Here is a 12927-nt window from a genome sequence, read left to right as displayed (position 1 = left end):
CTTAAGCTTTTACTCAGACTTCAAAGCTCCAGAATAGCTTGAATTCATTCCATAATATCTACATAGCCCGAGATCACTCCTACAAGGCATAAAACACATAATTAGTGCAAAACACTAGCGATTAATGCTCAAACTCAATTAAAGTGCAGTAAATTAGAGTGTGATAAATGACTAAAACACGCAATTATAGCCTACCATTAGGAATTCCAACCTCGGGGTTATGATGGCGCCTAACATTAAATTGCTAGGCATGCCGACGTGAAACAGAAAATATATGACTTTTACAATTTATAACAAGATATTATCAATAAAAACGATATAAGTCTGAAGTATAGTAAAATAATACTGAACAACAAAGTCTAAACATAACCCAGAAGCTGGTGTCACGAGTACATGAACATCTAGAGTTCTAAAACCATGGTCTGAATAAAATAAACTGTTTTGAAACTTAGAAAAACAGTAAAGATAGGAGGAAAGGGGACTTCAGGGCTGCGAATGCAATGCAGCTATACCTCAAGTCTCCGTCAGCGACTGCATCCGATCAAAAACTACTGAACGCTGCTAGGACCAACTCCGGTATCTACACAAGAAGTGAAGAGTGTAGTTTGAGTACAACCGATCCCATGTACTCTGTAAGTGCCGTGCCTAACTTCGACGAAGTAGTGACGAGGCTAAAGCGGGCAACTTACAATAACCTGTACGCGATAATAATAATAATAATAATAATAATAATAATAATAATAATAATAATAATAATAATAATAATAATAATAATAATAATAATAATAATAATAATAATAATAACAGGAAAGGAAAAGCAGGAAATGGAAGCAAAGAAATTAATTTGTGAAAATGACTTGATCCTCACTATCAGTACGCCTAGAATAACAAGTCTTGTAATCTCATATAAAAATTCTGAAACCAACACAACAACAACAACAACATGTACAACACAAACAATCCGTTGCGGCACGCAACCCGAACCCACCATGTCATCCTTTATCAATATCAAGTACCACGTATACAATCCGTTGGGGCGCGCAACCCGATTCCACCATGTCATCCTTTATCAATATCAAGTACCACGTATACAATCCGTTGCGTCGCGCAGCCCAATCCCACCATATCATCCTTTATCAATATCAAGTACCATGTATACAATCTGTTGCGGCGCGCAACCCGATCCCACCATGTCATCCTTTATCAATATCAAGTACCATGTATACAATCCGTTGCGGCGCGCAACCCGATCCCACCATATCATCATTTATCAACATCAAGTATCCTCCCTTATTCCACCATTTCAATTCAATATCTTTCAATTTTCGTTGCGACGTGCAACCCGATCTCCAAATACTTCCAATTAACATAAACAATTCAATAACTCAATTAACAAGAATTTCTACGTCAAAGAGGAAAAGTACAAGGCAATAAAAGAACACATAATTATCAAAGAATCTTTAAAATTCGAAGTCTCTACTTTACAAGTTTATCGGTGTCTAACAAACCCAACAACTCACACAAATGAAAATGTAGCTTAGAATGCAATAAATATTACAAAAATAATAGGACAAATAAAGTACGTGATAGTCAAAGAGTGCAAGTAAAACAATTAAAGGCAAATACCAATTATGCACGGAGTCATGGGAGGGACAACACTATAATACAAGAATAAATAAATTACAATTAACAATTACGGAATAGAAGTCAAATAAAGCGTGTAACAATTAAGGCATGGAATAAGATAATTCATGAAATAATGAGAAACATGGAAACAAATATTTTGACGGCATATATACACTCGTCACCTCGCATATACGCCATTTTCTCACATAATCCACAACTCACATAGTTCAAAAATTCTTAATTCTCTCAAGTCAAGGTTAGATCCAACACTTACCTCACTTAGCAATCAAATCAAAGGTCAACCGGGGTCTTTCCTCTAAAATTCGCCTCCAAACCAATCGAATCTAACCAAATATAGTTCAAACTATTCAAAATAAGCTTTAGAAACTACCCACGAGTGAAAAAGATTCAATCTTTAATGATTTTTAGAAAAGTCAACAAAAGTCAATTGTGGGCTCGCTTGGTCAAAATCCGAGATTCGGACCAAAACTCAATTACCCATTTACCCCCGATCCCGATTACGTGATTAGTTTTGAAATCTGACCTCAATTTGAGGTCTAAATCTCAATTTCTTAAAATTTTCAGTTTCTACCTAAATCCCTAATTTCTACCATGAAAAAGCATAAATTAAAGGTTGGAAATCAATGGATGTATATGGAAATGAAGGAAAACAAGTTACAATCTACTAACCTATGAAGTTGGGATGAAATTTCTCTTCAAAATCGTCTCTAGGCCGAGCTCAAACTTGAAAATGGTGAAATGTGAAGAAAATCCCGACTTTTTGAAATGTTTAATACCTGGGCGTCAAGTGTTCTTCGCGTTCGCGAAGGCTTAGCCACCCATGCCTTCGCATTTGCGAGCCAAAGCCCACGTTCGCTTAGAGTAACTGCCCAACCTGCCCCTAGATCCCATAACCCATCGCGTTCGCGAGGGAAGAGCGCGTTCGCGAAGGGTAAACCCCTCGTTACTTGACATTCAAGACTAGGTCCCAGCATCCACGTAGAAAACATTCCTCCCCATCCCAATTTCCCCTTCACGATTGCGAAGCACAAAGTACCAAACACCAAAAGATAGCTGAAACCGGCAACTTCTAAGTCCAAAAGAGGTCCGTAGCCTACCCGAAACTCACCTGATCCCCTCGGGCTCCAAATCAAATATGCACACAAGTATAATAACATCATACGAACTCGCTCGCGCGATCAAAACACCTAGAACCACGAATCGTACATCAAAATTTATGAAATTTTTAATGAAACTTAAGAACTTTCAAATTTACAACCGAGCGTCCGAATTATGTCAAATCAACTTTCTTTTGAAATAAATTTTGCAGACAAGTCAATAATAGGAAAATGAACCTATACCAAGTCCCGAAACCAATATCCAAGCCCGGTAGCTATAAAGTCAACCTATGGTCAAACTTCAGAATTCTTTAAACGTTCAAATTACTAATTTTTAACAAATCACGTTAAATTAAGTTAGGGACTTACGAATTCAATTCCATGCATACACCCAACTCCTAAATCACGATATGGACCTACCGGAACCGTCAAAATACTGATCCGGTGTGTTTACACAAAATATTGACCGTAGTCAATTAAAATAATATTTAAGGCAAAAATTCACATTTTCTTTAATTTTTCACATAAAGACTTTTCGAAACAAGACACAAACTAAGCACGCAAATCGAAAAATATTAAACGGAGCTAATCGAGGTCTCGAAACACGGAAATAAAGGTTTAACTCAAAATGACCTATCGGGTCATCACAGTACCTTTGACTAAAACCTCGCTACTACTCTTTGAAGTTAGTCTTGATACTTACTGAGTATATGTGGTAGGTTGTACATGCTAACTCTACACTTTGCGTACAAATTTTGGAGCTAAGTTGCTACAGAGTTTGAGGATGAGCATTGAAGACATTTGTGTTCCAGTTATTAGCTGCCATTGTATATCTATTTATTTATATTCAAACGTATGATGTATTGTTCTTCATATCAACGTTGTAATCCTAATCTTAGACGTTTATGACTTGTACTACCAATTCTTTGGATAATTTGAATTAATTTTCGCTTTCTTATTTTATTAATTACTTGATGATCTTCAATCTAAGTTGTGTTTATATTGGTTGTCTTGCCTAGCAGGTTCGGTTAGGCGCCATCACGTTCCTGATGAGATTTGGGTCGTGACAAAATTCGGTCAAACACATATAATTTACATACAACTTGCATACATTCACATTAGTTCTACATATTTTGTTTGTACGCCCAACATACAAAATACATACAATTTTTTTTTATGTTTTCCTTTTCGAATTTCAATCTGAAATTTTAACAAAAATCAATTCAAATCTTCACTAAAATCTCTCAAAATTAAGATAGAAACTTCAAAAATAATTATTTTCAAAAAAAAAAAAATTTATAAAATTCATTTTTAAATTCAAAGCGTCAAAGCTTTTTAGTTGCTGTAAATGAAGTTTTTAATGGATTTTATAATAAGGTTTATTAAATTTCTGATAACTTTTATTAAACCACTGATACATGTATGTTTTTATACGACCTAACACATTCTGCCGCTATATGCACTAGCAATATCCACATGGTTAGAGTTGTACTCGCGATTTTGTGAATTAAAACATACTTTCGTAACAAATCTTACGATGGAACAATTATCATTTATCATATTCTAACTGGGGAGGCGTGAAAGAGAAAGAGGAGGAGAAAATTTGGGAAGAGGGTAAGAAAAGAGGGAAGATTAGACCCTATTATATTACTTTTTATATAATTGATAATTATGAATAAAATACATTTAAATAAGAACATCTCTATTAATAGTTATTCAAAAATCTAAAAAGATAACACATCTTAACTATCCTGGTTTTTGCTACAATTGACAAAACGCCAAATTATTTGTGTTAACATTTTTAATCAACTGCTACAAGCTGTATTAACGGGAGCGCACGTTGTTGTTTTAAGTTAACACATACAGACTTCGTATTAAATATATATTTTACAAAAAAAAATTACTTATGCATGTACGTGTGTAAACCGGGGCGGAGCTAGAGATTAACGTATGTGTTCGGTCGAAATCAGTAACTTAAGTTCATCTTGATATTTGTCTTAAGAAATCCATTTAAATATGTACAAATTATTAATTTAGAATCTAGTAACTTAAAAGTGAAAGAATCTTGAACGCATAAGTTTCAAATTCTAGCTCCGCTTCGATCCGAACATTAAGGGAATCCCTGGTCAACAAGTGTGCATTTCCACTACCTTTCTAAAATTTTCTGATTATAATATCATAGAATAGTCCTACGACGACCATTTGTGTTCCATCGATTCCTTGAAGAAAATAGCTAACTACATGATTTTGAGATATTCAGAACATTAATTTTTCTTACAGAGGAAAATATTAATAATTGAATAAGTCAATTGTTTTTATTTTATAATGTATTATCAACTGGCAAATATATTGGTGATTCATTGGATGAGAAGTACATGATACGGAAGATCTATTCATAGCTGTATAGTAGATCTATATTAATTTCACTTTCTCACTTTTCTAACTAATAATACAACTGAGATCTGCATTGTCTATCATTTTTAAACCAAATGCGACTGAAATCTGCATAGTTTCATCTTTCTCATTTTTATGAACGATAAAACTAATATCTGCACTGATTTGTCTTTCTTATTTTTATAATAACCATGCAACTAAGATCCACATGGCTTTGGCTTTTTCAGCTTTATAATAAAATCTTAAGTATTTACTCCCTTCACTATTGACTATGTGAAAATTAGACACGTAATGCCACTCCTCAAGAAGGTTATTCTTTTTTAGTTTATTTTTTATTCGTAAAATCAATATACTATCAGTTCTCAGCTAATATTTTTCATGTTCAAAAATTTTTAATTGGATCATATCTATAGAGAACGTGAATACAACGAAATCATGTGAAGATGAATTAAGGTTTCGTAAGAGAATTGAAATACTATCTTTAGCACTTCAAATATTACACTAACATTAAATTCAATGGATATATGTAATGTAGCGACCCGACTGGTTGTTTTGAGTATTACAACCCTGTTTCCCCATTTACTGCTCAATTTATGCTTTACAGTTATTTTATGACTTACCGGGTTAGTTAGTTCTGGTCCGGAAGGAATTCGAAGTGAAACGAGACACTTAGTCTCATAATTGAAAATTTAAGTTAGAAAGGTTGACCGGATATGGACTTATGTGAAAACGACATCGGATTTAAATTTTGATAATTTCAATAGCTCCGTATAGTGATTTTGGACTTAGGAGCGTATCCGAAATATTATTTGGAGGTCGGTAGAGGAATTAGGCTTGAAATGGCGAAAGTTGAATTTTCGGAAGTTTGATCGGGGGTTGACTTTTTGATATCGGGGTCAAAATCCGATTCTAAAAATTTGAATACCTCCGTTATGTCATTTATGACTTTCGTACAAAATGTGAGGTCAATCGGATGTGATTTGATAGGTTCCGCCGTCGTTTGTAGAAATTGGAAGTTTCAAAGTTCATTAGGTTTGAATCTATGTGTGATTCGTATTTTTAGTGTTGTTGGATGTGATTTGAAGACTCGACTAAGTTCGTATAAAGTTTTAGGACTTGTTGGTATATTTGGTTGAGGTCCCGGGGGCGTCGGGTGAGTTTCGGATGGTTAACAGATCAAATTCGGACTTAAGACCACTACTGTAAATTTTGCTTATGGTATTTTCGCACCTGCGGAAATGGACTCGCAGGTGCGATGGTCGCATAAGTGACGCTGAGGTCGCAGAAGCGAGGGAGTGCTAATTGGACAGTGCTCGCAGGTGCATAATTTTTCCGCAGATGCGGAGTCGCATCTGCGCTTGGCTTTCTACAGAAGCGGCTTGGCTCGCAAATGCACCTACTTTTTTGCAAAAGCGGGAGTCGTAGGTGCGACCTCTTGACCGCATCTGCGAAGGTGCTGGGCAGAACCCTTTAAGTTCGGGGTTTCGTTATTTTTCGCCATTTTCGGATTTTAGAGCTCGGTTTGGGTAATTTTGGAGAGGATCTTTTCACATAACTTTGGGTAAGTGTTCTTGACTCCCTTGTGATTATATTCCATAAATTAATCCTCGTTTTTGGTGTTAGAATATTGATTTTTTGAGAGAAATCAGAGGAATTTTCTACAATTTCATGAAAAGAATTTTCGAGATTTGAACACCGATTTGGAGTCAGATTTGAGTCAAATTAGTATGGTGGAACTTGTAATTAGATGGGTTGTCGGATTTTGTAACTTTTGTCGGATTTCGAGACGTGGGCCCCACGGGCGATTTTTGAACTAAATTTCGGATATTTATGAAAAATTAGCATTTTCTTATGTAATTAATTCCAATAAATTATTTGACTGAATCAAATTATTTGTGGCTAGATTCGAGGCGTTTGAAGGCCAATTCACGAGGCAAAGGCTTAGCGGAATAAGAATTTCACGGTTTGAGGTAAGTAACAGTTATAAATCTGGTCCTGAGGGTATGAAACCCCGAATTTTGTATCATGTGATTGTTTTAGAGGTGACACACATGCTAGTGACGGGCGTGTGGGCGTGCACCGAGGGGATTGTGACTTGGTTCGTCCCATGAAACTATAAAGTTGAATAATTTGTTGTTAGCTATATGCTCTATATGTGTTGAAGAAATTTGACTGTAAATCATGTTAGAAATCATGCTTAGGCTATGTGACAGTACTGTTGAGACCTACCGAGGTCGCGCACTTGTTGAATTATTTGTTGATTGTTGTATTGTACTCAGTCATGATTTTACTTGCGTATCATACCTCAGTCTTTCTTGATATTTGTTGATACACTATCTTATCTTTGTTTGGGCTGATCTTTGTAATTTTTGAGAGCCCGAGAAACAAGAGAGGTTGAGGACTGAGTAAGGCCAAGGGCCTGTCAGTGAGGTAAGGATACTATGGCACGTGAGTTACCCGTGTAGTATATTATAGCACGTGAGTTGTCTATGTAGCACGTGAGTTGTTCGTGAACATTATGGCGCTTGGGTTGTAGGAGCCCCTCCGGAGTCTGTACGCCCCCAGTAAGCACGAGTAGCTATTGAGTGTGAGTGCTAAGGGCTGAGAGCCGAGTGGTTGAGTTATTGTGACGAGTGGAGTGACTGTTTGTGATGACCCATAAGCCTTAAAAATCTCATTTTTACCCTCATCGATTTACGTGCGCAGTCGGGACAGGTTTTCGAAAAGCTTTTATGTCGACAACTAATGAAAATAAGAATTTTTGCCTTAAAAGTTGATTTTAGTTGACTTCGGTCAATATATTTGGTAAACGATCCCGGATCCATGCTTTGATGGTTCCGGTAGGTCCGTATCGAATTATGGGTCTTGGGCGTATGCCCGGAATCGAATTCGGAGGTCCCTAGCTCAAGTTATGAATTTTTGATGAAAATTAAAATTCTGGAAATTATTTATTTTTAAGAATTGATTGATGTTTGGCATTGTTAGTACCGGGTCCGTATTTTGATTTCGGAGCCCGGTACAGGTTCATTATGATATTTGAGACTTGTTTGTGAAATTTGTTGAGAAACGAAGTTGATTTGACGTGATTCGGACGTCCAGTTGAGAAAATAATAACTTTAAAGTGTTCGTGAGAATTTCATTTGATTTGGTGCTAAATTTAGATTTTTAGGTGTTATTTTGGCGATTTGATCACGCGAGCAGGTCCGTATGATGTTTTTAGACTTGTGTGCATGTTTGGTTTGGAGCCCCGAGGGCTCGGGTGAATTTCGGATAGGCCACAAGATGTTTTGGACTTTGAAAATCTAGTTTTTTCTGCAGAGTCTGGGTTCTGGCATGTCCTTCTTCGCGTTCGCGAAGGTCCTCTCGCGAACGCGAAGAGTAAACTGATGAGGCAGGGATTTCTTCTTCGTGAACGCGAAGGCTTGGTCGCGAACACGAAGCGATGGGGGCGTTACCCTTCGCGAACGCGACAAGCCCATCACAAACGCATAGTGTTAGGCATTGGGGAGGGGTGTCAGCCGTTCCTTCATCGCGAACACGAGCAATGCCTCGCGAACTCGAAGGCCAGGGGGGAGTAACCATCGCTAACGTGAGCTGGGTCTCACGAACGCGAAGGCTTGGCAGCCAGTACCGTTCGCGAATGCGATGAACACTGCCGCCCAGCACTTAACAGAATCCAAAAACGGGATTTTAGCCAAAAATTCATTTTCTCAAAAGCCAAATGATGAGAGGCGATTTTTCAAGAGCCATGTCTTCCCCAAATTGTTGATAAGTGATTCTAAACTATTTGCTTTCAATTACCCATTACATTTCTTGAATTTTCAATCTAAAATCTAGAGTTTTCATGGTAGAATTAGGGGTTAGGGTAGAAACTAGGGATTTTGGGAATTTGGGGATTTAAACCTCAATTTGAAGTCGGATTTCAAAACCACTTATATATTCGGGCTCGGGGATGAATGGGTAAATGGATTTTGGTCCGAACCTCGGGTTTTGACCAAGCGGGCCCGGGGTCGATTTTTTGACTTTTTGGAGGAAAATGTGGGAAATATAATTTATGCAATATAATTGATTCCTTTAGAAATATTTAATATTATTGAGTCATTTTTGAATAGATACGAGTGGTTTGTAGGTGAATTCCAAAGGAAAAGCTGCGATTGAGAATTAAGTGGCCTTCGGAGCGATGTAAGTGTTGTGTCTAACCCTGACTTGAGGGAATTGGGAACCTTAGATTACTTGCTAAGTGAAATTCATGTGAGCTGCGTATATGTGAGGTGACGAGTACTTATGCGCCGCCAATTTACCTGTGTTTCCATGTTTCTATGTTTTTCTTATATTGTCTCATTCCTATGCCTAATTGTTACGTGTTATACTAGTGTTATTTAATTTATCGTTCTTATCATGTTTACGAATTTTCTGGTGATAATTGAGTTTCTATTTCAAAGTTGAGAATTGATATTATGGAACCAAATGTTGAAGTAAGGTTTGTACTTGTTATTATATATCCTTGTTGTTATTTATGCATTGCATTATAGTAAGGGAGAGTGTTAATGCACGAAGGATGATGTCGTGCCATATTGTGAGTGTTAATGCACGAAGGGTGATGTCATGCCATATTGTGAGTGTTAATGCACGAAGGGTGATGCCGTGCCATATTGAGAGTGTTAATGCACGAAGAGTGATGTCGTGCCATATTGTGAGTGTTAGTGCACGAAGGGTGATGGCATGCCATGATATGAGAGTTAATGCACGAAGGGTGATGTCGTGCTGTTTCTATTAATTTTATGGTGAAATTGAGAGTAAAAGCACGAAGGGTGATGCCGTGCATTTTTCCTTACTGTATTCACTATTCTTGTTGATTCATGGTATATTGACTGCCCGGTGATCATTCTGTTGTAGTTCTTTATCTTGTATTCCCCTCAGTATGTTTCCCCTCCCGACATTTCCTATTTAGTTCTTCATTTCTGTTATTTGCATATATACTGTTGAATTGTACAGGTTGATTTGTAGGTGCCTTGCCTTAGCCTCGTCACTACTTCATCGAGGTTAGGCTCGACACTTACCAGTACATATGGTCGGTTGTACTGATACTGCACTCTGCACTTTCTGTGCAGATTTTGATACCAGCTCGGGTTGATCAAGATTTTTCTATTGGCCCGCTGTCCGGAGACTCAAGGTAAATCTGTCGGCGTTCACAGACCTTGAAGTCCCCGTCTATCTTTTCTGTTCTACTGTTTCTTTCATTCAGACAGTTGTATTTCTTTTTGACTATTACTTGTAGCAAATTCTAGAATGCTCGTGAATTGTGACTCCTAATCCGGGTGGTAGTAATTAATACAGTTTTATGATATTCTGCACTTATTATATTTCATCTTAGTTAATTATTGTTAATTACTGAATAGGAATAAGGAATTGGTTTAATGATTCCCTAACATTGGCTTGCCTAGCAAGTGAAATGTTAGGCGCCATCACGGTCCCGTTGGTGAGATATTTCGGGTCGTGACACTGTTGCCCTGAGAGGATGTACTTGCTTTGCATTTGTTGTTGCACTTAGTTGCTATCTCTCATTGTTGTGAAATTCTCTTAAAGATTTTATATCCGGATTATATTAACTTGAACTGTATAAAACTAATTTGACTTAAACTTAGGGAATCGAAAGCATGTCTACTCTCTGCTGGAATTACTGAAAATGAACTATAACTGTATAGATCGTAACTATCTCCAATTCCTTATTTATTATTGTTACTTGCTGAGTTGGTTCTACTCATACTACACCCTGCACTTCGTGTGCAGATCCAGGTGTTCCCGGACATAACGGGTGTTGATCCTCTCGCACAGTTAATTTTCCGGAGATTCAGAGGTAGATGCCGTGTTTCACAGACCTTGTCTCTCCTTCCCTATCTCCTTGTTTACTATATTTGGTCTTAGACTATTATAAACCGTATTTTCCAGACTTGTATTCATACTAGATGCTCATGTACTCAGTGACACCAGGTTTTGGGAGTGTTTGTACCGGTATTTATAAGTTTTGTGGGTTGTATTTAAATGTTATATTTTAAAACTTAAACGAAATTATGGTTTATTGAGAATGTCGGCTTGCCTAGTATCGAGATAGGCGCCATCACGACAAGTTCAGATTTTGGGTCGTGACAAGTTGGTATCAGAGCCTAGGTTACATAGGTCTCACGAGTCATGAACAGGTTTAGTAGAGTCCTGCGGATCGGTACGGAGACGTCTGTACTTATCTTTGAGAGGATGCCGAACCCTTAGGAAAATTTCACTTTCTTGTATTCTATCGTTCGGAATTGATTCAGCTTGAAACATAATTCTTTGAATTCCTTCCACGTATTTCGTATGCGCATATGAACGCTCGGTATCAGTTGTGCATCGCCGACTTGTGATTCTATGAACGAGGTTCAAGAAATGTATTCTGTGTTTTGGTGATGGGCCAGTCTGGAGGACTTGAGGCCAGGTTTAGACCTCATCTTAGGCTCGGTAGCTTCAGATGTAACCTGTACATTTGGACTCATATGTCCGGTAATGTCCCTACGAGTGGAATTTGTGGCTGGATGAGCGGTGGAATGGCTTTGTGATGAGTATGATGTAACTGCGGGATGTTAAGACTATTTGAATGTGACGAGAAGTGTTTCCTTGAAATGTAAAGGAAGGCCATTAGGTGCTTGATTTTCATTTTGATGTGACGTACGGGCTCGAGTGTGAATGTTTTGAAGGATCTTTCACGTTGTTAAATTTCTGAACAAATTAAATTTTCATGTCTTTTCAATGAGTTTGGACTCAAGAAGAGTGAGTGATTGTGTAGTAATTGTGGTTGCGAATGGGTATTTCTGATGTTGATGGCTCGAGAAAGATTATCTTCGAAGAGACTTAGAGTCGGTAACATTTTATTGGTTTAGGTGCGACAGAGATGCATTTCGATTTGATGCAACAGTTGGGTAGTAAAGTATGAGGGAAGACATGATGGGAAGTGTTTCGCGGTGGTTGAAGTACTAACAGGTCAAGTAGGAGAAGTAGAGGTTGAGAAGTTTCTTAAAGGAGATGATTTAACCAAAGTAATAGTGGCAGATTAGCATATGAATTCAATGGTAGCGTAGTCGTACGCCTTGAAAAAGTGTAGAACGGTTTGGAATCGTGATAGAATGTGATTTGGCCTGCAGACTTTTTTTGGAGTGATGGTTATTTTACGAAGTAAGTGTGAATATGGCAGAAAGGAGTTTGTTTGAAATTAAGAGGGATGTGAAGATCTGATTATCGTTTCAGGCGCAATATGACTTAAGTTCGGAAGGTATTATTGAACTTTCAGTTGGTGTCAATAGTGAAAGTGCAGGCTTATACAAATGGTGGGCGAGCATGAGCTCAGGAGAATTTACTGATTACGTAGTTGTTGCACCCAGTGCAGCATCTTTGGAAGATGTCGGTAAGGAATTCCACAGGTGGGTTATCTCCTGTGAGCATTTAGCAGTGGCGTGATGTTGATGAAGCTTTTGCGAGGAATATTACTTGCTACCCGGTAAGAGGTCGAGTGTATGACTATGGCTGGTTGTTCGGAATGTTCATGAAAAGCATAACAAAAGACTTCGAGAAGTCTGGCGGGTTAACGGTGCGAGATCTTGGTAATTGAGAAGGAGAAATCCTTGCGGGTTCTAATTTTATATAATTGCAGCTTAAAGCTAAGTGGGGGAGCCTTCTATTGACAATTTGATTTCATGGTTATGTGTTAAATTTTAGTTTTGGTACGAGGCATACTTGTGGATTAGTTATGACTTGCAGAGGT

This window comes from Nicotiana tomentosiformis, chromosome 4 (assembly GCF_000390325.3).
Source record: "Nicotiana tomentosiformis chromosome 4, ASM39032v3, whole genome shotgun sequence".
NCBI classification, from domain to species: Eukaryota; Viridiplantae; Streptophyta; class Magnoliopsida; order Solanales; family Solanaceae; genus Nicotiana; species Nicotiana tomentosiformis.
The sequence above is the reverse complement of the archived record's forward strand: the minus strand, read 5'-3'. Positions refer to the sequence as shown.